Here is a 26,531-nt window from a genome sequence, read left to right as displayed (position 1 = left end):
CGAGTAAACAAATCAGAAATAATCAAATGGGATCATATCAAATTAAAGATCCTCTGCATAAAACTGTAAAAATCAAGAAACAAATATAGAATGGGAGAAACATTTACAAACTGGACATTTGAAGAGATATATAAAGAAAAACAACTGATTAAAAGAAAACACATATTGAGAAAATGGGCAAGAACCTTTGGTAGGCATGTCACAAAAGAAGATATAGAAAAAATGCTGACAAGGATGTTAGGAATGCTTATTACTCTTAGTCATCAGAAAAATGCACATCAAACCACCATGAAGTAAAATCTCACCCTAATCCAAATGGCTGTTAATAAAAAAAATCATAATAATGCCAATGATGACTGGAGGAACGAGGAACTCCTTTACACTGCTGGCAGGAATGCACATTAGGAATGCCATAGGGAAAGAAGTTACGCAAAGAGCTAAAAGACAACAACTGGAGCATAAAAATGGCATTCATATGGAGAGAAGTGAATCAGTATGTCTAAAGGCACTCCGATCTCTTCATTTATTGTAGCAGTGTTCACAACAGCCAAGAAAGCGGAAGAACTTAAGTGTCCATCAACTAGCGGCTGGAGAGGAAAAGGTGTTGCATCTATGCCATGGAGGATTACTCAGCCATTACAACAAGTGGAATCTTTCCTTCACAGCAACATGGAGGAACCTGGAAGACATCACCTTACATGAAACAATGAAAACACAAGAAGACAAGTGCTGCCAATTCTCACGTGTGTGCATGCTATATAAGCTATTCTGGAGATGTAGTGTAGAAAACTGATCAGAGACCAGGAAGAGAAAAGAGGTTGGAAAACAGAAGATTTTGGGTGTGCTGAATGAAAACATAGCCAAATAAGGTGACAACTCAGAATAAAACACTTAGCTATTTTAACAACGATTCCTTTAAATACCAAGTACCCAGAAAACATGGTTTACAGGCACCTAATTACAAAGGCGTGATAAATATTTGAAGTGATGTATATGTAATAACCTTGACTTGATCATTATTTACAGCAAGTTTTTATCATACTCTATCCTGTAAATATTAATGAATATATATAAATTCAAATAAAAACATTAAGAGTCATATGACTTACAGTAGAAATACCCTCTGAGTGAAAATATAAGCTAGTGGTTGTATTTTCACTTAATAGTCTTCCCTGCCTTCAGATTGGTGCTCGTGATTGCCTTCATGTTATTTTCTAGGAAGAGATTAACTCTGCTATTGCAATTCATTTTCAGATTATTTTGATGGGACATTTCTATGTACTCTGCCATGCTACAGGTACTGTGTAAAAGATGTAAGAACAGTAACAATGAAAGCCAACAGCTGAGTGCCTGCCCTGTGCGAGACACCACTTAATCTTGGAACTTTGCAAGGTCTTTGAAATTGTCTAGCTCATAGTTTTGTTGAGAATAGCATTATCTGAAATTTCACCAATATTTATCCATTTCCACAAACTGCCTTAAGGCACAAGAAAGGTTATGTACACTTTATAATACTCATTTTCTCTTGGAGGTAATTTTATTTTTATTCAAGTCGTCTGTGCCTTTAGTTTATTATGTTTGTCTTTTAGACCATGTGTCCAAGTGTGCTTCCCAAGAGAGAGTTAACTGGTACATATATTTTCGCTAAATATGACAATGCCTTCTCTTTGTAAAAATTTTGCTATATCATTTTGAACAAAATAGGATCCTGAAAGTCCCTTATTTCTAGACTTCTTTTTACATAGGTACTAGTTATGGGGACTCCCAAGACTTCATGTATGTGTACTGAATTAGTCTTAGATGATACACATAATAATGGATCATTATCAGTTAGTGAAAGCAATACATACATAATGATAATGATGGGATAAAAAAGTTGAAGAGATTTTCAGTTATGTTAGTTAATGAAAATTGGAAAATAGGTTTTGATGAATGTGAAAATATTAAACAACTATATTAAAATAGTTTTGGTATACTTTAAAGAAGACCATTTCAGAATATTTATAAAATATTGTAGTGTATCACTGGCATTAATGTTTGTTTCCTAAAATCATCTTCAAACTACTAGCAAATCTCTCTGATGGGTTACATCTGTGTGATCTAAGACTGATTCTGATCCCCACTCTCTTCTACATGTGGCAAGCACCCACTGCACAGACAAAGGTCTGACCCTCTCAGTCTGACTTAGGTCCAGAGGATCTTTTGAGATAGATCCATAATACAGTTTGACATTTTCCTCTGCTCAATCTTTGCTTCTTCTATTCTGTTCTGAAAATATTACCCCCCACAACAAGAGAAAACACCTATTGTGATAATGTGACTAAAGGAGGGTTTCTACACAGTATGAGGTAAATATTTTTATAAAGTTAATTATTTTATGAACTATTAAATGATTAAGCAATTAGCATAAATTTTAAAGATTTATTTTAGAAAATTTATTATTTGTGAGAAAACATATTTCCTGAGAAAAGTTTAGCAGCAAGAAACATTGTGGGGGTCACCTTTGCCTTAGTCTCTGGAAGGTTGCGATCGACAGCAAGGCAGCTAGCCCACTGGTGAGTCCTACAGGGCTTAGGATGGGAGTCGTGCACAAGAACTGCGCAGTGAGAGAACTGCAAGGATCCTGGAACCTTTTTGTCTTGATGACAATGCAAAGATCTGTTTTGTGAAGATATTCCTAGCCCAATGCTATACTAATATTTTCAGATTGATGTATTTCCCATTTTTAAATAGATTAAATAGGGAAAAGAGCAAAGTCTCATTTCTTATCCTTGTCTCCAGGGAGATAAACTCATATTACTCCTACATAAACTCTATTGAAATCATTTTTATTTGTTGGAGATTCTTTCAGAGTTCCATTGAAAGATTAAAAAATAAAATGGGAATCTTTATCATTCCATTTACACAAAAGTCAGGACACTGTATTATAGCGTCCTTGATGTCAACCTCCTTACATAGTATTATTCCAGTATCTTTAGCTATTAGGACATAGAAATATCCCTGATACATGTTGATGATTTAAACATACTTGATTTTATGGATGTTTAGTTGTTTAGTTCTTAACCCGTGGGTACTAGAATTATTTTGTCATAAAAGTATTTCATTTAAATATTTTGCCAAATATTTTTAAATGAAATTTAAAAACAGAAATTTCAAAGAACCATGCACATTTTGAAAATCCCAGTCAAAATCCCATCTACAGGGTAGAGACAACCATAATCTGGATGCCTGTTATTCTAATTGTCACAGGAACATTAATAAGCCTCACTAAGAACTGCCCTTCACCCTAGCATGGCTTTCTCTCATGGAACAGCCTCTGGCCAAGAGGAAGGCTCTAAAGACCCAAGCCTTTGTTCTCTACTGTGACAACTCAGTGTGGGGAGTGTGGGGGATGTAGGGGTGTGGGGGAGGTATAGGGGGTGTGGGTGTGTGTGAAAGATATGGGAGATATGGGGATGTGGGGTGTGTGTGGGAGGTGGGGGGTATGGGGTATATGTATTGAATCTCACTTAAATTGAGATATTTAAATAGATTTAGTCTAGAGGAAGCAAAACTAAGGTTGATCTTATTACAGTGTTGATTTTAGACAGCATTTTAAACATTTTGATCCTTCTATCATTTTTGTTTGAAAAACTTACTATATTTTAAGTTTGTGTTGTACATTACCGAGAGAGAGAGAGAGAGAGAGAGAGAGACAGAGACAGACAGACAGACAGACATACTCTTATATGTTCTTCTGTCAAACAGTGTGTACAATTCTCTTGACACTTTTTATAATGTTGGAGTTTGAACCTGGGACCCTTTACATGTTAGCCAAGCACTCTGCTACTAAGCCATACCTCCAGCCCTCTACAAATTTTGAAAGTATTTTCTCCCACTCTGAAGTGACATTTTAATTTTCTCAAAGAAATTTCACATCATTTCTAAAAAACTAAAATATCTTAGCTGCCTGATTCCTACAGCACTATTCAAGGTACAGGAACATAAAAATGATTATATTTATTTGGTGAAATAACTTATAAGAGACAAGACAACTTATTTCTTTTAAATTTTTTTTTAAAGTATTTACTCTTATTTTTCATCCTGAGTGCAGTTTCCTCTCCTTCTTCTCCTACTAGTCCCTCCCCTAACTTCCTCTGTTCCCACCCCCAATTCACTCCTCCTCCATTTCTGTTCAGAAAAGGGCAGGTCTCCTATGAGTATCAACAAAACAGGGCATATCAAGTTGCAGTAAGACTAAGCCCCTCCCCTTGTATTAAGGCTGGGCAAGGCAATCCAGTATGAGGAATAGGGTCCCAAAAGCCATCAAAAAACTTAGAGACAGTCCCTGTTCCCACTGTTAGGAGTTTCACAAGAAGACCAAGCTACACAGCTGTCACATACATGCAGACTGTCTAGGTCAGTCCCATGCAGCTCCCTGGTTGTCGGTTCAGTCTCTGTGAGCCCCTACAAGCCCAGGTTAATTGGTTCTGTGGGTTTTATTGTGGTGTCCTTGACCTCTCTGGCTCCTACAATCTTTTTTCTATTTCTTAACCCTCACATGAGTTCCTTGTACAAGTCATAAAACAAAATATTTTTAAAATTTTTTTTCAATCTTTCATAAACTGAAATGAGTATTAACTGAAATTCTAATTCCACTAGTTTTAAGATACTTTCACTGTAGTTGACATTTTAGGTGTTTTGTTTTGTTTTGTTTTGTTTATCCGTAAACAGAAATGAGACTTGATCTGACATGTGATGGAAAAAATGAATGAAAACTCAGAATATCTTGTCCTAGATAAGTAACATGATTAAAAAGTAGGAAAATATTGTAATAAACTTAACAGAATCCACCAAGAAAGAAAGGAGGCAGGACCAAAAGACAACATCCAAAGTCCTGGTAGCTCATGAGCAGGAGGTGGTCTTGGAGAACAATAATGCAGATGTTGTTGAACTTGAGTTTGTGTCCAGCTTTGCTGATCAGTAATCAGAGTATGTCTTACCGTTTCTCCCCTTTTGTGAGTATGAATCTTAGAAATTGATTCTGGGGAGGAATGGTGAAATTGCAAACCCATTGGTTTGACATTTCCAGACAGAAGGCTCTATGGATCCAACAAGTCCACCGGCTTCCATTGAGAGGAATGAGTTGCATATTCCCATTGACAACAATAAACCCCAACAAAAGATTATTTTTACAAGTTTTTATGGTAGAAAATTTACAGCACATAGAAGAGAACAAAAGGCACAATGGGCAGCTGTGCTCATCAGCAGGTTATTGTGATGGTAGCAAGGAATGCCTAGACCCTGGCATGCTGCCTGCATCAGCTTTCTTTATAATAGAGCTGGGAACTGTCCTGGCTGGGTTTGTGTTTCAATGTGACATCAGCTAGAGTCATCAGAGGAAGGAGCCTTGGTTGAGGAAATGCCTCTGTTAGACCTAGCTGTAAGGTATTTTCTCATTTAGTGATCAATGTGGGAGGGCCCAGCTCATGATGGGTGGTGTCATCCCTTGGTTGCTAGTCCTGGGTTCTATAAGAAGGTGGGCTGAGCAAGCCATGGGAAACAAGACAGTAAGCAGCACCCTCCATGGCCTCTGCTTCAGCTCCTGACTCCAGGATCCTGCCCTGTTTGAGTTCCTGTCCTGAATTCCTTTAGTGATGAATAGCAATGCTGAAGTATAAGCCTAATAAACCCTTTCCTCCCCAACTTGCTTTAAGGTCATGGTGTTTCATCATAGCAATAGAAACCCTAGCTAAGACAGGTATCAAATCAGAGATATGTTTTTAGCTATCAACAGATGATTATATAGTTAGTATCCAATGATGTTTTCTAAAGAAATCAATTAATTTTGAATTGATGAATGAATCATTCTCTATTAATCCAACTCATTTAAATTCCCAGAAACTGAGTCTTCCTTTGAGAAAAGATGAATATTATGAGGTAAATGTCATACTAGGAAATTATTCAGAGAACTCTATCCTCTGGAAAAGGGCTAGCACTTCAGAGAAAAGTCATGCTATTTTTCTGAATTCTTGTTAAGAGAGAAAACCATATTAATGGAAGCTCCTAAGGGTAGTAAGGAACACTGCTGGATGCTCATTGCTGGCATAATTAAATGATGAGACCTGAGTTTCCTGTGATATCCTGCCACTTGGACATCACCCTGCACCTTAAGACATGGTACATGTGTGAGCTGAAAACATTAAATGTATGTTTTTGTTTTTTGTTTTTTTGTTTTTTGTTTTTCTTTTTGTAGAAAGGCTAGATCTACATCAATGCAATTTAATCTCTTCTGGTGGTGGATCTCATGTCTTAAAAATCTCTTGAGGTGCTCACCTCTACTAAAATCAGAACAGAGAAGATTAGCATGGCACCTGTAAAAGGATGACATGAAAATTTATAAAGTGGATCGTGTGGATATCATTCCACAGGACCAGTAGTCCCTTCACCAGTTCCAGCAGGTTATAGGTGGAGTAGATGCTAGGGTGGGTCAACCTGAGCCCAGCTGTGGGCCTGAATAGTAGCCAAGCCAGTGAGTCCAGGCCCCTGTGGCCCCCCCACCTTGGTCACGGGGATGGGGTCAGCTCTTGTGAATGCATGCCCTCAGTGTCAGTTCAACCTGGCCTGTGGGTGAGGGGTGTGGGCCATATCTCCAGCATGCTGGCACCAGCTCTCTTACTGTAGTGTCCAGTGAGAGGCAAGACAGTGGCAGCCACAGGTTATGCCCCAGAGAAGTTCCGGTAAGGATCCAGTGATGATGGTGTACCAGAAACCAGAGGCCTTGGCCCAGAGCAGTGACTCATTGCAATAAACATTTGCCAGTAAAACTGATGGGACAAAGGGGTGTAATGTTTGGCAAGCTGAAGCCTCCATTGCCACCAGGATGAATGAAGAAGTATTGGAGAAGAAGGAAGGAAAGAGAAACAAAGAGACTTTTATGTTGAAGTGGTTTTTGCTTTTGCTTTTGTTCACTTGCTTGCATCCTTTGATTTGTTTCCTTAAGTGGGGGGCATGGCATGGATGAGAGAGGATATGGAGGGATGGGAGGTGAACAGAATTGGGGTGCATGTTATGAAACTCCCAAAGAGTCAATAAAGAAGTTAAAAAAATTACACTTAAAAACTTTTGTGAAGTGTTCCAGTTCCATATGTTTTGGCCACCATAAGTCCAGCATCCAACTCAGGGGGAGACCCCTGTTCAACCACAGATCAGAGAGAAAACAGAAAACAAGGGACAAAATGCCCATCCAACAAAGACAAACCCCAGAAATTGGCACCAGGACCTATATTCACTCCTAACTCAGATGTCTAGGCACCAGCATGAGAACACAAACACCATAAGAACAAAATCAATAAGAACATATTACACACAGGTAAAAATATTAAAAGCTTCAAGGGAAAAGAAGCAAGTAACAAATAAATGTAGTTAGAATTACATCTGACTTCCCAATGTAGACTCTAAAAGCCAGAGGGCCTGGACAGATATGCTGCAAACTCCAAGTGACCACAGGTGCAAGCCCAGACTACTATACCCTGCAAAACTTTCAATCAACATGGAGAAAATAAGATATTCCATAATAAAGTCAAATTTAAACAATATCTATCCACAAAGCCAGCCCTACAGTATTGCACAAATCCTAATTGGTCTTAATAATAAATAATGGGAGTCAGATATTAGGGGGAATGCTGAAAGATCAGAGAAGCAGAGCCAGCTACTAGAGATCTTACCTCTACCGAATCCTCAGCCTGAAAGAGGGCTGAGTTCCTGTCTCCTCCTGCCTTATATTCCTTTCTCCACCCATCCACATTATTTCCTGCCTCCACCTCCCAAGTGCTGGGATTAAAGGTGTGTGCCACCACTGCCTGGCCTCTATGGCTAACTAGTGGCTTAGCTCTGCACTCTGACCTTCAGGCAAGCTTTATTTGTTAGGTCACAAATAAAATGTCACTACACTACAGGCAGTGATAGAAGGAAAACTCCAACCCAGGGAAGTTAACTATACTCATATAAACACAAGCAGTAGATAATCTCATGCCAACAAAACCAAAAGAAGAGAAACACAAACACACACACACACACACACACACACACACACACACACACACACTATCACCACCACCACCAACAACAACTACAACAAAATGACAGGAATTAAAACTCATTGGTCATTGATATCTCTCAATATTAATGTACTCAATTCCCCAATAAAAAGACACAAACAGAATAGATGTGAAAACAGGATCCATCCTTCAGTTGCATACAAAAATCACATCTCAACATCAAAGATAAATATTACTTCAGAGTAAAGGTAAGCAAATAGCCCCTAGCAGCAAGCTGATATAGCCATTCTAATATTTAACAGAATAGATTTCAAACCAAAAATAATCAAAAGAGATGAAGGACACTTCATACTCATCAAAGAAAAAATCCACCAAGATGACATTCAATTCAAAACATCTATTTCCCAAATGCAAAGGCACCCACATTTTTAAAAGAACCATTACTAAAGTTTAAATCACACACTGACACTCACATATTGATAGTGGGGGACTTCAATGCCCTGCTCCCAACAAAGGATAGGTCATCTAGACCAAAACTAAATAGAGAAATATTGGAGCTTAAAGATATTATAAACCAAAAGTACCTATCAGATATCTACAGAACATTTCAGTCAAAACAAAAGATTACACGTTCTTCTCCACACATGCCTCAAGGAGTTTATTTTATTTTATTTTTTTAACTGACCACATACTTATCACAAAGCAAGCCTCAACAGATACAGTCAGACCTGCATCCTATCAGACCTGCATCCTATCAGATCTGCATCCTATCAGACCACTGTGGGTCAAAGTTTAATTTCAAGAACAGAAACAACAGAAAGCTTACAAGTTCATGGAAACTGAAAAACTCTCTACTGAATGAAAATCGGGTCAAGATGGAAATAAAGGAAGAAATTAAACACTTCTTAAAATTCAGTGAAAATGAATGTACAACATACCAGACTTGCAGGACAAAAATGAAAGTTGTGCTAAGAGGAAAGTTCATAGCACTAAGTGCCTGCGTAAAGAATTTTGAGAAATCTCACACTAGCCACTTAACAGCACACCTCGAATCTGAAGCCCTAGAACAAAAAGAAGCAAGCTCACCCAAGAGGAGTAGATGGCAGGAAATAATCAAACTAAGGGCAGAAATCAATAAAACAAATAAAAATACAAAGAATCAATAAAACAAAGAGTTGGTTCTTTGAAAAAAAAATCAATAAGATAGACAAACCTTTGTGCAAACTAACTAAAACACAGAAGGAGAATACCAATTAACAAAATCCGAAATGAAAAGGGGATCATAACAATAGATACCAAGGAAATCCAAACAATCATTACATTGTCCTTTAAAAACTTGTACTCTACATAACTGGATAATCTAAAGGAAATGGATAATTTTTTCAATAGATACCACTTCCCATAGTTAAATCAAGATCAATTAAACAACTTAAATAGACTTATAATCCATAAGGAAATAAAATCAACCACTAAAATTCTCCCCACCAAAAAAGCCCAAGGACAGATGTTTTTAGTGCAGAATTCTACCAGACTTTCAATTAAGAGTTAATGCTAATACTCCTCAAATTATTCTACAAAGTAGACGCAGAAGGAACATTGCCACATTCATTTTTATTAGGCTACCATCACCTTGATACCCCAAACCACACTAGGATTCAACAAAGAAAGAGAATTATAGAACAATCTCCCTTGTGAACATTTATGCAAAAATGCTCAACAAAGTACTTGCAAACTGAATTCAAAAACATATCAAAATGATCATCCACCATTACCAAAAAGGCTTCATCCCAGAGATTCAGGGATGGTTCAACATATGAAAATTTGTTAAAGTAATCCACCATTATAAACAAACTGAAAGAAAAAAAAAGACTCATGATCATCTCATTAGATGCCCAAAAAGCCTTTGACAAAATCCAACACCCCTTCATGGTAAAAGTATTGGAGACACTATGGTTATAAAGAGCAAAACTAAACATAATAAAGACAATTTATAGCAACTTCATAGCCAACACCAAATTAAACAGACAGAAACTCAAAGCAATTCCACTAAAACCAGGAACAAAATAAGGTTGTCCACTCTCTCCATATCTATTCAATACAGTACTTGAAGTTCTAGCTAGAGCAATAAGACAATTGGAGGAGAACAAGGGGATACAAATTAGGAAGGAAGAAGTCAAAAGTATCATTATTTGCAGAAGATATCATAGTATAAATAAACTACCCCCAAAATTCTACCAGGGAACTTCTGCAGCTGATAAACTCTTTCCAGGAAGTTGTTGGTTACAAGATTAACTTAAAAAACAAAAAACAAAAAACAAAAGCAAACAACAAATCCAAACCCAGTAGTTCGCCTATATACAAAGGGCAAGTGGAGTGACAAGGAAATCAGGGAAACAACACCCTCCACAATAGCCACAAACAATATAAAATATCTTGGGATAATCCTAATCAAGTAAGCTCAAAACTTGTATGAAAAAAAAAAAAAACTTCAGGTCTTTGAAGAAAGAAATTGAAGAAGATATAAAAGATGGAGCAATCTCCTATGCTCATGGATTGGTGGGATAAACATAGTAAAAATGACCATCCTAACATAAGCAATCTACAGATTCAATGCAATCCTCATCAAAATTCCAACACAATTCTGTACACACATTGACATATGTACATATTCAATTTTCAATTTCATGTGGGAAAACAGAAAGTCCAGGATAGCTAAAACAATCCTGAACAATAAAAGAACTTCTGAAGGACCACTAACCCTGATTTCAAGCTGCAACAAAGAGCTATACTAATTAAAACCCACGTGGTATTGGCATAAGAAAGACAGGTTGATCAATGGAATGATTAGAAGACCTAGACATAAAAATCCACACACCTATGGACACTTGATTTTTTTTTTTTTATAAGGCAGCCAGAAATACACACTGGAAAAAAAGAATCTTCACCAAATGTTGCTGATCTAACTGGATATGTGCATGTAGAGGAATGCAAATAAACCCATATTTATCACCCTGCACAAAACTCAAGTCCAAATAGATCAAAGACCTTAACATAAAACCAGATATGCTAAACTTGATAGAAGAGAAAGTGGGGAACAGCCTTGAAGGAACTGGCACAAGAGACAGCTTTCTGAACAGAACACCAATAGAGTAGTCACTAAGATCTACAATTAATAAATGTGACCTCCTGAAACTGGAGGCAAAGGACAACAACATTGGGACAAAGTGGCAGCCTACATATGGGAAAAGATTTTTACCAACTCTATATCTGACAGAGCTGATTTTTCCCAATATAAAGAACTCCAAGAAACTAGACAACAAATCAAATAATTAAATAAAAAATGGGGTATAGATCTAAACAGAAAATTTTCAATAGGGGAATCTCAAATAACTTCAAAACATTTTAAGAAATGTTCCACATCATTAGTAATCAGGGAAAAGCAAATTAAAACTACTCTGAGATTTCATCTTACACCTATCAGAATGTCTAAGATCAAAAACACAAATGACAGCTTATACTGGAGAGGATGTGGAACAAGGGGAACACTCCTTCATTACTGGTAGAGTACAAATGTGTGCAGCCTGTATGGAAATCAATATGGCAGTTCCTTAGAAAATTCAAAATCAGTCTTCCTCAAGACCCAGCTATACCACTCTTGGGCATAGACCCAAAGATTGCTCCATCCTACCACAAGGACACTTGCTCAACTATGTTCATAGCAGCTTGATTCATAATAGCCAGAAACTGGAAACAACCTAGATGTTCCTCAACTGAAGAATGGACAATAAAAATGTGGTACATTTACACAATAGAGTATTACTCAGCAGTTTAAAAAATGACATGAAATTTGCAGGCAAATGGATGGATCTAGAAAAAAATTACCCTGAGTAAGGCAATTCACACTCATAAATGCAAACATGATATGTACTCTCTTATAGGTGGACATTATCTGTTAAGTAAAGGATGATCACACTACAGTCCACAAACCCAGAGGGGGTAAGTAACAAGGAAGGCTCAACGTGGGTACACATTTATCTCCCTGGGAAGGGGAAGTAGAACAGATTTTGTGGGTGGACTGGGAGCAGGTGGGGGTGGGGACAGGCAGATCAGGTAGGAGAGTGAGGGACAAAGGCAGAGAGTACAGGGACAACTGGAATTTAGTGGCATTAGTTGGGTGATATGGAGCTCCTTGGCCAGGCCCCAGGTGGAACTCCAGGAGTCCAACTGGCGATAAAGAGGAGGGATTGTATGAGTGAGAATTGTTGAGACCAAGATTGGAAAAGCACAGGGACAAATAGCCAACTAATGGAAACACATGAACTATGAACCAAAAGCTGAGGAGCCCCCAACTGGATCAGGCCCTCTGGATAAGTGTGACAATTGAATAGCTTGAACTGTTTGGGAGGCACCCAGCCAGTGGGACCCGGACCTGTCCTTAGAGCATGAGCTGGCTGCTTGGAACCTGGGGCTTACACAGGGACACTTTGCTCAGCCTGGGAGGAGGGGACTGGAGCTGCCTGAACTGAATCTACCAGGTTGAGCTGAATCCCAGGGGAGTCTGCCCTGGAGGAGATGGGAATGGGGGTGGGCTGGGGGGAAGGCGAGGTCAGGGACAGGAGAGGGGAGGACAGGGGAACCCATGGCTGATATGTAAAATTAAATTAAATTATAAAATAAAGAAAATCCATCTTGAGCATTATTTGGTTAACGTTAGCAAAGTCCAGGATCGTTAAAAATAATTTGTTTCCAAAAGGTCTTCATTCTCTTCAAAATGCAACTAAAACATAGCCTTCCATTATTAGCTTTGTAATAAGTTTTCAATTTAGCCTTTCTCTGTTTGTGCTTCTTGACCTCTAACCTTTGCTACTCAAGTGAGAACACTTAACTGATATTTCTGACTTCATCAGAAAGCTAATTGAAAGAATAGGATTTCAGGACCTATTCTTCATCTGCTAAATCATAAATCTGGATTTTATACCAGAGCTCCAAGAGACGATGTGCATCTTCCAACTAGAGAAGCAAGAGTCTCAAGGATGGCCCACGTGACACCTGCTCACTCTTCATCCACCTGCCAATTGTATCCCTTACTAAGTATCTGGATATTTATAAATTTATTTTTACATCATATTTTAGTTGGTTATATATAATACAAGAAATTATTGATTTTAAATTATTTTAACTTATTGAGATAGTTCATTTATCTCACAGAATTTATTTGAATTGTAGCTATTCTTCCTGTATAATAATATATAATTTATACACAAAGAAATTATTTTTTCTTTTCTTCTAAATTGCTTTCTATATGTATGTGTGTGTGTGTGTGTGTGTTGTCTTTATTTTACACTTTGAGATAGTTAATACAGCAAACTTCTAACTCTATTGAGATGCTCTTGAAGAAATGATTCCTGTCTGAACTTTGAACGTTCACCACAAAGATAATGCTCAACAAACACCAGTTGATTAAATGAATTGTCTATCTTTCTTATTGCAGAACATTCATTTTCACTGTGTGAAGATGTGTCACTCTGATTGGCTTAATAAAGATCTAATGGCCAATTGCTAGCAGGAAGAGGTTAGGCAGGACTTCTAGGGGCAGAGAAGTCTTGGGGAAGAGGAAAGGTGAAGTCGCCAACCAGATGCAGAGCAAGCAGTAGATGAAAGCCAGAAAGAAGAAAGGTGAAAGCCACAAGTCCTGTGGCAACACATAGATTAATAGAAATGAGTTAAGTTATGAGAGCCAGTGTGGTAAGCCTAAGCTATAGAGAGAGATTTCATATTAATAATACATCTCTGTGTTGTTACTTGGGAGCTGGTGGTAGCTAGAAAGCCTGCTACACATGGGGCCCCATTTGGGGGCTCAAATATCCAAACATAGGGCCTGAGAAAGCTAAAAAAATTCTGGACAATGAGTGAGATGTAGCTTCCTAGTCTTGCAGTCTGTCAGGCAGGCTGGTACTTGGTACTACAGAGACACAGCTGCCAGCTAAGCTGAGCCATGTGATGCCTGACATAGCAGTTCAAGATTTGTTTTATGTGGTCAGAAAATGCTGTAAGTGCTCAGTAAAGACAGATCCAGTTGGTTAAAAACCTCTACACAGGTTACAATGTGCTTACAAAATATGTGTAGAATTAAATTACAAAAGAAAATGGATATAAATGGCCATAGAAAAAATAGTTTATAATCAGATAAAGCCTTCGAAAAGAGAATAAAATAATTTAAAAAAAGGATAAGCCACACAAAGATGGAAAATTCACAGAGTCTGAATCCTATATGGTATCTTATTCACTATGAATTTTTAAATTCCTGATGAGCAAACAACAGCAGCTGAGAGACATGGGACTGTAAGAGGGACTGCTGAATTAAACCAGCCTACATACCTTAGGAATGCCTTAACATTAAAATGGAAAGCAGGAAATGTATTGCTTTGGGGCTGAGGTTATGCTCTTGTTTCTACAGAAAACAAAAGGCTGTGGATTCACTCAAGATTGATAGAGATCAGGTTTGAAAAGGGGAGATGCCCTGAAAATCCTGGCTACAGACATAAAGAAATAAACCTAGAAAAACTACAAGACAAGTGACATAAAACATCTTTGGCTGACTTGTGTACAATGGCCAGTCCATACTTCTGTTGATGCAGATATGTATGTTACCTATGAAAGTTTGCACGTTTTTAGAGCAAGGGGACCAGGCACCTATGAAAATGGGTGGCCTAGGTGATCCAGCCTTTCAGAGTGCCTCTGTTGCAGTTTCACAGAGTTCTACATCCAAAAGAGCTTGAGGCTGCTGCTGAGATGATCCAGCTTCACAGACTGCTCTAGTCAAGACTACAGATAAGTGTTGCACTTTCCTATTGCACAGAGACCGGACGACAAATGTCATGGCTAGGTTTCCCAGGACCTGACAATTATCCCAATTTCCTCAGGTCCCAAAGATGTCATCACACCTAGACAACAGGAAGCCGTCTAGAGAACCTGACGCCCACATTTCCAAGAAGTGGGGCATGTGTTTTTTGATTATTCAGTGGGATTTGGATGCGTGTTATCATTTAGAGGGCTTGGTTACAAATTGTTACTGGTCATGTTCAGGAAGAAAGGTAAACAAAGGAGATTATATTCAAGGATCTCTTTCTAAAGGTAAAAAGGGGGATATAGCATAGAAGTGATGGGGTAAAGGGTGGATTGTTAAGTCTACTTTTGAACAACCACACGTCTCAAATATTTTACATTGGTATATGTATATATGTATATATATATATATATATATATATATATATATATATATATATATATACACATACAAATTTAAGGTTACTTTTGCTATACTGCATATATATTTCTACTCTTATTTAAGGTATTGTACCTTTGCAGCTCACTTAAAATGTAAAGTTTTAACCCTTGAAAGCTATTTAGGATAATAAAGTAAAACAGGATAGTAGTTAGTCATCTATAACAATCAGACTTATAGTAATGTTAGGTTTGTTTTCAAGGTCATACACAGATATAATTTAGATAGGTGATCTTCAAACACTTCAAAGACCTACAAAATATGGTATTTAAAATGTTATAATAACATAAAGCTCTTCATGACTATGAGACAAGTCTGTTCCTGGCAGCACCAATATACTTCAAAAAAGATGATGGGAATCAAAGAAACTCCACATGGAGTTCGCCTTCTTTGTGTCAAAAGCTAGCCATTTGGGCAAGAAACTGCCCTTGCCTCAACTGCTGACAGTATACTGTCCAAACTGGACAGGCAGAACACAAAAGAAAGTGACTGCTGAACTTTGCCAAGACAAGGTAGAACAGTCTTTCAAAAATTCCTGCTTCACAAAAGTTTGTTAGATATTCTAAGCCTGTAGGCTGAAGATGGATGCCCCAATGTTACAGAGGAACCTTGGTGTGAGAGTCTAGGCAACCAGATGTCTCTGTTGTTTCTCAGTTTTGGAAGTTACTTGCTCTGCACTTCCTGTTTACTCAGGTAATATATCCTTCTTGAGTCTTTGATGGGGTTGAAGACTAGATAGTTATAATTACAATTTCCCTTAGTCATGACAAACAGTAAATTAGGTACAAAACTTTGGAGTCATCAAGAAAGATAATGGAGTATTTTTCTCTGAATTTGCCAAATACAAAAGGACTTAACGTTGTGAAAATATTCTTACCTGATAATTGTTCCTATTGTTTATAGTTTTATTATGTTAGTTTAAAATCTTTTCTTTTTATTTAGATAAAAAGTGGGAAATGTTGCAGAATATTCCTTTACACTATGTGAAGATGTCACTGAGATTGGTTTAATAAAGAGCTGAATGGTCAATACTTAGGCAGGAAAAGGTTAGGCAGGACTTCTGGGGACAGAAATGTCTTGGAGAAGAAGAAAGGAAGGGTTGCCAGCTAGATGCAGAGGAAACAGGACTTGCAGGAATAGTGGTAAAAGCCATGAGGCATGTGACAACATGTGGTTTAATGGAAATAGGTTAAGTTATAAGAGTTAGTATGACAAGCCTAAGCTGTAGGCAAATTTTTTATAACAGAGGGAGAGAGAGTGAGATCTCCAGGATTCCAGAATTCCCAGCCCTTACTGAAGCAATCACTGGGTTTCAGCTGAGTTAATACCAATGCACCATAATAATAGTGATTTTGTTCTGAATTTCATAAGTGGTATGTCTAAAGCATACCTGAATTCCTTGGGCCAAAACTTTCCTTGTAGTGGTGTTTATATTTTTGCTATGGGACAGAAAGCAAAAAGTCTGACCAATGTTTGAAGGTAAACAACAGTGTAACACAGTCAAACCTTTAGACAATACTGAAGTGCCAATTATTTGTAATATTAATTACAGTAGCCATGTGACTCCAGCAAGTGACTCAGCCATTGATGGTGATGAAGTAGCATTCACTTCTCTGTTGCTACCTCCCTTGATGCCAACACCACCCTTAGCACCCCTATTGCTCAGCTTCACCAGCAGAAGCTGCTATCTACTCACCAATCATTATGTTCCTGCCACAAACACCTTTCCTGCAGTGTCCCATCTCATCCTTATCATAGCCCTGTCAATTAGGTCTTAGTATCTATTCAGTGAGAAATTAAAATAAATTTTATGTGCATTCCTTATCCAGCAAGGGTGGGATAATATTTAGCAGTTCTTCCAAACCTATGCCATGCATTGCATTACCAAAGTCTAAAATCTGTGGTCTCCATAAATCTCATTTATTTCAAAGCTGGACAAAGAGTTAATATTCTTAGTTCCTTAGCTGTTATGTCCTGTATTGTCTTTTCTTTTAGAAGGTTATAAAAATGTGTTATACTTGGTCTCCTGCTGCTAATAGTGTCCCCATCTGCTCTGCAATAAATCAGGTGTTTAGTGTCCCCGGCTTATTGTCAAACATGACACCAGTTTCCATAATATAGAATGAAACAAATATTGAACTGCATAACAATGTTGCCTTAATATTTTATTAAGACTCAAATTCAAATCTCTGAAACATAAAAAAATCTCAACAGGGACAATATCAATGACACACTGATAAGATGTCTCTAAGCCTGGGTACTAAAATATCCACGGAGCACTGGTGATTCTGTGAACACTAAGGCACATCCCTTTCTAAGCTGTGGCTTCAATTATAAACAACATTCAGCAATGGCCTTGAACATATATAGATTGTATGTTTTTTTGACACTTCAGTTTCTTTTAGTTTTTTAATATTTTTATTTTAAAGTTAATTTAATTTTACATATCAACCATGGATTCCACTGTCCTCCCTCCTCCCACCCCCAGCCTTTCTCCCCTATCCACCCCCATTCTACCTCCTCCAAAACAAGGTCTCCCCTGGGGAGTCAGCCCAGCCTGGTAGATTCAGTTGAGGCAGGTCCAGTCCCCTCCTCCCTGCACCAAGGTTGAGCAATGTGTCTCAGCATAGGCCCTAGGTTCCAAAAAGCCAGCTCATGCACCAAGGACAGGTCCCCGGTCCCACTGCTTGGGGGCCTCATAAACAGTTCAAGCTAATCAACTGTTTCACTTATCCAGAGGGCCTAGTCCAGTTCCATGAGGGTTCTTCAGCTATTGGTTCACAGTTCATGTGTTTCCACTAGTTTGGCTATTTGTCCCTGTGCTTTTTCCATCATGGTCTTGATATCTCTTGCTCATATAATCCCTCCTCTCTCCCTTGATTGGACTCTTAGAGCTCCGTGTGGGGTTTGGCCATGGATCTCTGCATTTGCTTCCACCAGTCACTGGATGAGAGTTCTAGCATGACAGTTAGGGTGTTTGGCCATCCGATCACCAGAGTATGTCAGTTCAGGCTTTCTCTCGACCACTGCCAGTGTCTATTGTGGAGGTATTTTGTGGATTTCTGGGGACCTCTCTAGCACTCTGCTTCTTCCTATTCCCATGAGGTCTTCATTTATCATGGTATCTCTTTCCTTGTTCTCCCAATCTGTTCCTGATCCAGCTGAAACCTCCTGCTCCCCTAAGCTCTCTTTTCCCCAACCCTTGCCCTCCATTACCTTCCCTCACCCCAGGTTTGTTCATGTAGATCTCATCCATTTCTCTGTTGCTGGGTGATCCCTATGTCTTTCTTAGGGTCCTCTTTACTAGGTAGCCTCCCTGGAGTTGTGAGATGCAGTCTGGTTATCCTTTGCTTTACATCTAGTATCCACTTATGAGTGAGTATATACCATGTTTGTCTTTCTGAGTCTAGGTTACCTCACTCAGGATGATATTTTCTATCCATTTGCCTGCAAACATGATGCCATTGTTTTTCCTCTGCTGATTAGTACTCCATTGTGTATATGTACCACATTTTCTTTATCCATTCTTCAGTTGAGAGGCATCTAGGTTGTTTCCACGTTCTGGCTATTACAAATAATGCTGCTATGAACATAGTTCAGCATGTGTCCTTGTGGTATGATTGAGTATTCCTTGTGTATATCCAATAGTGGTATAGCTGGGTTTTGAGGGTGGTTGATTTCCAATTTTCTAAGAAAGCACCATATTGATTTCCAAAGTGGCTGTACAAGTCTGCATTCCCACAAACAGTGTAGGAGTGTTCCCTTGCTCCATATCCTCTCCAACACAGGCTATCTTCAGTGTTTTTGATCTTAGCCATTCTAAAAGGTGTAAGATGGTATCTCAGAGTTGTTTTGATTTGCATTTCCCTGATGACTAAGGATGTTGAGCAATTCCGTTTGAGCTCCTTCTGTTCAGAATTCTCTGTTTAGCTCTAGAGCCCATTTAATTGGATTGTTGGGTATTTTGATGTCTAATTTCTTGAGTTCCTTATATATTCTGGATATCAGCCCTTTGTCAGATGAGGGGTTGGTGAAGATCTTTTCCCATTCTGAAGGCTATCATTTTGTCTTATTGACTGTGTCCTTTGCCCTACAAAAGCTTTTCAGTTTCAAGAGGTCCTATTTATTAATTGTTTCTCTCAGTGTCTGTTCTATTGGTGTTATATTTAGGAAGTGATCTCCAGTGCCAATGCTTTCCAGACTACTTCCTACTTTCTCTTCTATCAAGTTCAGAGTAACTGGATTTATTTTGAGATCTTTGATCCACTTGGACACAAGTTTTGTGCACAGTGACAGATATGGATTTTTTTGCAATCTTCTACACATTGACATCCAGTTATGCCAGCACCATTTGTTGAAGATACTTTCTTTTTTCCATTGTACAGTTTTGGCTTCTTTGTCAAAAATTATATGTTCTTAGGTATGTGGATTAATGTTAGGGTCTTTAGTTTGGTTCCATTGGACCACATGTCAGTTTTTTGCCAGTACCAAGCTGTTTTTGTTACGGTAGCTCTATAGTAGAGCTTGAAGTCAGGGATCATGATGCCTTCAGAGGTTGTTTTATTGTACAGGGTTCTTTTAGCATGTGCATAAAGAACTGAGACATAATCAATCAAGTGGCTCTGCCACTCTGATAAGAATAAAATGCATATGTGGATACGCACTACAGATTTCAAACTCTGTGATTTTTGTGAGTCTACACACATGTTAAATATCCCTGTGTTTGCAATTAAAGCTAACAGGGCACAAAATAGAGATGTTATAAATTCATGTTATTTTTTTTCATTTATGCTGGCATTAAACAACATGTAAGGAGAGTGTACAAAGTCAAGAGAGATACTGGAAGAACACAAAAGCTTTATAGTTCAGTCCTTCCAATGGCAGTCCTCACACCGTGCTTTTAGAAGAGGCCCCGTTTTTGTTTTCCTTTTCTTTTTTGTTTTGTTTTGTTTTTTTACAGAGTTAACTATGTAGTTGATCTTGGTTATATTGTTATATTAGAGGTTTCACATTTGTGTGTAGATTACATTCATTCTCATATACAAATAAAATGGCTATGTTCTATGTTTTATGGTTTTAATTTCAATAAAATATAACTGTGTCCTTATTCTGAGGACACAGCCAATTTGCTTTTTTCCCCCTGTAGGCTACACAGAGAGGAGTCGAGAAGATGGCTCTGACAAGCCATCAGGAATGAACTTCATTCCTTAATTGATCTGGTAAAATTGTTTTTATTTTTCCTTTTTCTTTTTAGGAGCAAGGGTTCTACTTAGCACACTCATCTTGGTAAAGGTCATTTTTTAAGTGGTGTTCAGATGATTGGAGAGTTAAAATGGCCTCCCACAAGTCAGTCATTTATTCTTTTATTTCTGACAAGGTGGGCCTCAAATGGAAGTATCAAACACTCATTACTGAAAAAGGAACATTGGATTTCAAAATGCAGAACAATTTTCTAGTGAGTCTTATTTTCCTATTTCATTTAGCTATTACAAGAAATACTAAAATGTTACTATATCCCCACATCTTGCTGAAGGATGACTACCATTGATATAAACAAACCCTGGTATTCTGCCATGAACCCCATCCCACACCCTGTATCCCTCACCAAATTATGGGAAGCAGTCACATTATTTACTGATCATTTTCAAAAGCAATCATAAACATAACGACTGTTTTAGAAAAGCATGGTGATGCATTTCAGTGTACATGCAGGAGATTTACAAGATGAAGAGCTAAACCCAACAGGAATAGAATACACCCATATTATGATTAAGTTTGGAATAGCACTTCTAGGGTCAGAAATTTCTCTTCTGCTCTAGGAGCTGCGTCCATTTGCCACATTCAAACATGTTAAAAGGTTGTTTGCAACCCATGTATGTCTCATCCACTTAATATTTTACAATAAAGTAAAACTATAGAATTTAAATGAGAAAGCTAGAATCTGGTCTTTTAGTGTTTGAATGAAATATGGCAGGAAATAGGTTATAGAAAGGGATATTTCTCTTACATTTTCAGTTGGAGGGAAAAAATATCTTCATGCTATTGGGGACTATTTACTGAGGTAAAGGTTATGAGACTTAATAAAAAGATCAAATTTATTTAAATGTAGCACTGATGAGAAATGCCATTCTGAACTATCAATTTATGCCATGAACCAAGATGAAGGTATTACATATTTTAAGCAAATATGCCAAAAGTTCATTTAAGAGAACCTTTCGACATTAAGTAATATTGAATCAAATATTAAAAGGCCATTGGACCTATGACCTGTTTTGGTCCTTTCTAATTATTTTATGATTCAATTACTACTTTCCCTAAAAACATAAATTTAACAACTGGAAGCCAGATTTACTATCATTGGCTTGGTGGACACGAGAGATGTGGCTACCCAGGAATCAGAGACAATGTGGCCAGAGCAAACAAGCAATATTTGTCTTTTTTTAGTGTGGGTTGTCTCATTCAGGATGATTGTCACATGATCAAAACCTATTGAATTTTATTAACATATTATAATTAATTAATTTAAAATAACCCACAATGTTACCAGATGTTCCGCACTAACTTACTGCTTGTACATTAATGCAGGTGTCCTTGACTAATATGGAGTAATAAAAGCTGCTTTCATGAATGGAAACAACACTATATATACAGCTTGACATCCCATCTGTGACATGCCTTTCAACCAGTGGGATTTGAATGACAACTAACTGCTATGATACACAGCATGGGGTGCTCTGATGCCTTTTTATGACAAACTTTTCTTTGGGCCACCAGCTTGCTCCCAAAATCTGGCATGGAGACTTAGTAATTACAAAAGCTTTACCTTAGCTTAGGCTTGTTTTTAACTAGCTCTTATAACTTAATCAACTCATTTCTACTCATCTGCGTTCTGTCATGGATGGGATGCCCATCCTGCTCCTCCATATCCCCTCATATCTCTTGTGCACCTTGATTCCTCCTCCTCCTTCCTCTTTCTGCCTGGAAGTCCCACCTATACCTCCTGCCTGGCTATTGGCTGTTAAGCTTTTCATTATACCATCACAGCAATATGCCTTCACATAGTGTATAAATATCCCACTACACGTTTTTGCAACATTCTGAGTAAGCTTAACAATGTTAAATGATTGAAAGATACAAGACCATATAATGTAAACATGACACGCCTGTGAATGTTTTTTAATTGAAGCAATCAGTTTATATTTTTGTTTATTATGAAATTGTAAAGTTCTTCAATCAGCAACATACTCCCATAAGAACAGTCTACATTTTCTCTCTTTCTGTTCCAGGCCCAGTAATAGAGGGTCTGTTTGCCTCTCTATTGAACAGTGAATGATCACATTCACCCCTATTAGGATGTAGCTCTGCATTCCAGGCATTCAATTCTATTTCCTATCTGGATATTTTGCCCATGTAAACTCTTACTTCAAAAAGTAAATTAAATCAATACATCTTTCCTCCTCTGTCAGCACTAATATGTTACCAAGAAGTTGTTTTAAGAAGTAAAATTTGTATATAACATTTAAGTACAAAGATTCATAAAATGAAACTGAAACTGGAGAAGTTAAAAAATATTGTCTTTTCTTTCTTTAATAACATTTAAGAACATAATACATATACAGAGCTTTAAAAGACATTAAATGATCTCATGCCCATCCAGGGCTCCAATTATTTCAAATTATTTTAACTTACATCATTTGCCTTAATTTGTCAACAATATTCTAATTCTTCCACTTTCCATTTTAGCCACTATTTCATGAATTTCTGTTACACTGTTGCCGGCAGTTTCTTTTCTGCCTCCCTTCTCTCCTCTTCTTGGTACACTATATCATTTATACTAAAGAAAAATATTTAGAACATTGACTATTATTCAAAATAAAGCCAAGCCATAGTGTCATCATACTTCTGGTCTCATACATCTGCTGCCTACCTTTTTCATCTGTAGAGATTTCTATATCCTAGACCCAATTCTCCTACAATTAAATTACATATTGCATGTTTCAGATTGCACTTTCCCTTTAATACAAACGTCTTGCATCAGGCAGACTCACTTCTGCCCTCTGCAGCTTTCCCTCCTTCTGCTGTCACGAGGCCAGCCTTCCCACTACCCCTGGACACTTTCTGCCCTTGCTTGCCTGGCAGGTGACTTTTGACTGACTCACCAGTTAAGAAAGGTTGGTATTAATGTCAGATCTGACTAGTCACAAAATACAAAATCAGTACAAGCAGACTATAAAGACTGTAAGCTGAAAAAAACAGGCTAAAGTAACTTCTTAGAAAAGACAGATGTTTAATCACTCACTTACCAGCAAGTGTAGAATAGTACATTCTGCTCAGGAAAAAAAAAATCATGACCAGTGATTGTAACAACCCTACTTTTACTCGGTAGTGTAAGTTTTTCAGTAACTTAACTACATTGGACACTTGCCAAATAGAGATAGCTTGACACAGACATGGGCTTCTTTGCCTCCTGGGAAGTTAAGCCCTTAGCCTGAATTTCAGAATGAGGGTAGTCAAGCTCCACATAGACTGCAAGACCCAAGTATCGCACACTGAGTCATTTATACCCTGACTTAACATCTTGCAGTTCTGAAGGCAGGGAAGCTCATGGTCAAGGTGACAGCAGCTAGATGTCACAAGAAGACTTGACATGTCTTCCCCAGGGAAGAAGAGGCAACAAACTTGCTCCTATGGGCTCTCTTATAAGAGCCCTCTTCCTATTCACAAGGACTATATTAATTATACTCTATATTGCTGAGAAAAACAGCTGACAGAAACTATTTAAGTGCAGAAGTACTTACTTGGGCTCTTGGTTTTAGCACATCATGGTGAGGACAGTGGCAGAGCACAGAACCCTCCCTAGAGGCTAGAAAGCAAGAGACAAACAGTGCTGCATGCAGTCAGCTTCCTCCTTCCCTGTTTGGTTCCATCAGGGCCTCTTTCTGTGGGGTTAGACCATGTGCATTCAGAGGAGCCCTTCCCACGATGGCAAATCTCTGAAAACACCCTCACAGATATGGACATGAGTGCCTTTCCATCTGGTCAAACTGTTAATCAGGATTAATTAATTCAAGAGTGCTCTCTACCTTCAAGTTATAAACACATGACATAGTATTGTTCCATTAAGGATAATGGATGATCTGACATCAGTTTTGGAGGCATACAAACATTCAAACCACTACTAGCATGACTTTGTCTGTCTCTTGCTCAGCATCTCTCTCTCCTGTCCCTTTTGGTGGCTTATCTACTGCAGTGATGTAGTACTTTTCCATTGACCAGGAAGTGATTACCAAGGATGTGCTTTCCAATAATCATATTTATTCTCACCACATGGCTTATTTGCTGGCCATCTTGGCAGCATGACAGGACTCCTATGGTTTATGATGCCACCAATGAAATGGAATAGAGATCCAGACTGAAACATTTTCATGACATTTATTTTTGTTTTCTCATGACTATTTTATCCCACATGGAAGAGAGAATATAGCCTAAGTTTTCAGGAACTTTACTGGGACATAGTAAGGAATTAAAGGTGGTTGGGGAGCCTATTACTTCTACAATTCAGCCGCTTAAAATTTCAAATTAATAGATGATTAGGTATTCAGAAACTATAACACTATTAATAAAATTTAATTATTTAATAAATTATCAAACTTAATGAAATCTTCCATTCCAAGTGTAACAGATAGTAGACGCTAGATTTTTTTTCACTTCCTAAGAAATTCCAAGGATGACTACGGATCCCAACCACAGTAATAATATTAAAATAGCAGCTCACTTGGTATGGGGCAGGCACTTTGAATTTTGAATTTTGAAAAATGTCAAATAAAAGAAAGTTTTAACAATGTGTAGCAGTTGATCATATACTTCCTGTTAATTTTTTAAAAACTCAGCTTTTGAGGTATGTAAATATCTCTCTAAGCTTCATTATTTTCACAATGGCTCTTAAAGCAGTTCTTTTTAGCAGCTCAAGTTTATAGTGAAGACACATGAAGCAGAGAGAAAATACACCTTTTCTTAGCCATACAGTCAATACATGGTTGTTATGAGAGTCATATCTAGAGATTGGTCCATGCTTATGAGACCTACACACAAGACCCAATTTCTGATATTCTATGAATTATCTGAAAGAAAAAAATTTAAAAGTAATATTACATGTAAATTACATGCATGCAGGACAAAGATGTAGTATAATATGGTTTACAGGTGAAGTTTCCACAGACAACTGTGTCTAGAAAGCTTTTTAAAAAGGATTTGGGCAAATAAGGAGACAGCCAGGCAGAAGCAGATATATTTGGAACTGTAACTAGGGAAGGATGAGGAAGCTAAGGAACACACTCCAAGATTCTGGATCTATTCCCAGATTTGCTGGGAGACAGGAAGTCTCCATTTCCAGGGTGTATGAGTTGTTTTCAGGAAGTTTTACAGACAGATAACCCAGTTTTCTACAAAACAGAGAGCACAACTGATTCTGAGATCAAAGAATTGCAGCTCTTATGTTCTTAGTCCAGTCTAGAGAGCAGCAAACCCTGTGTGTAGTTACCAGCTGCAAGGTTACTAAGCACATTCCAGTGATGCCCTGCCACGAGTCAGACAATTGGGTTCTAGCTTTGGCTTCTCATTGAGTTAGTAATGCCTTTTACACAGAATGATGTTCATGGACAAATTCACTTCTAAAAAGTTTTGTGTGGAGAGATATTTACCAAATGGGATGTTTCAAAATCTTGGACTAAGCCAAATTTTCTTGTTTAATTTTGTTGCTTCCCAGCTATTCAGAAAACTTTTGTATCTACTGGTGTATCATTTTCTGTAATCAGTCTTGTAAAAAGCATTATTTGCATCAGGCTGAAGACAGATAGAACCTCAATGCAGTAACACCAAGTGTTAAAAAGCCAACTTGTCAAGTCTGTAGAACTAAGATGTAAGGTTTACTTTTTCCATACCTAGGATAGTCACTTCTGCAGCTTCATTACATTTACGTTTCTTGAGATGGTATAAAATTTTCAGCCTTAGCAACTATAGTGGAAAACACAGGTGACCTGTGAGTAGTGTAATCTTTGAGGCCACCAATACTGCCATTTGCTACGGTTGAATGCACCTTCTTTATTTCAGTTCTTAAACTGCTACAAGGACATGCTTTTGTGAGAAGGAGGCTCTAAAAGTTCTCAAGACAGTCTGAACCAAGTGCCCTTCCAGATTATGTATTCTAA

General features: G+C 37.8%; 1 protein-coding gene and 1 pseudogene across 6 annotated transcripts in view; one reads left to right on the top strand and one right to left on the bottom strand.

Annotated features, from left to right (window-relative positions):
- The window catches only part of Magi2 (membrane associated guanylate kinase, WW and PDZ domain containing 2), a 1,436,700-nt gene that overhangs the window by 1,156,426 nt on the left and 253,743 nt on the right, over positions 1-26,531 (bottom strand). The gene's annotated exons all lie outside the window — the stretch shown is intronic.
- Positions 6,303-6,398, top strand: LOC118580944 (annotated as a pseudogene).

This window comes from Onychomys torridus, chromosome 3 (genome assembly GCF_903995425.1).
Source record: "Onychomys torridus chromosome 3, mOncTor1.1, whole genome shotgun sequence".
Classification (NCBI taxonomy): domain Eukaryota; kingdom Metazoa; phylum Chordata; class Mammalia; order Rodentia; family Cricetidae; genus Onychomys; species Onychomys torridus.
Note: the sequence above shows the minus strand (reverse complement) of the source record. Positions and strands in the feature narration are given on the sequence as shown.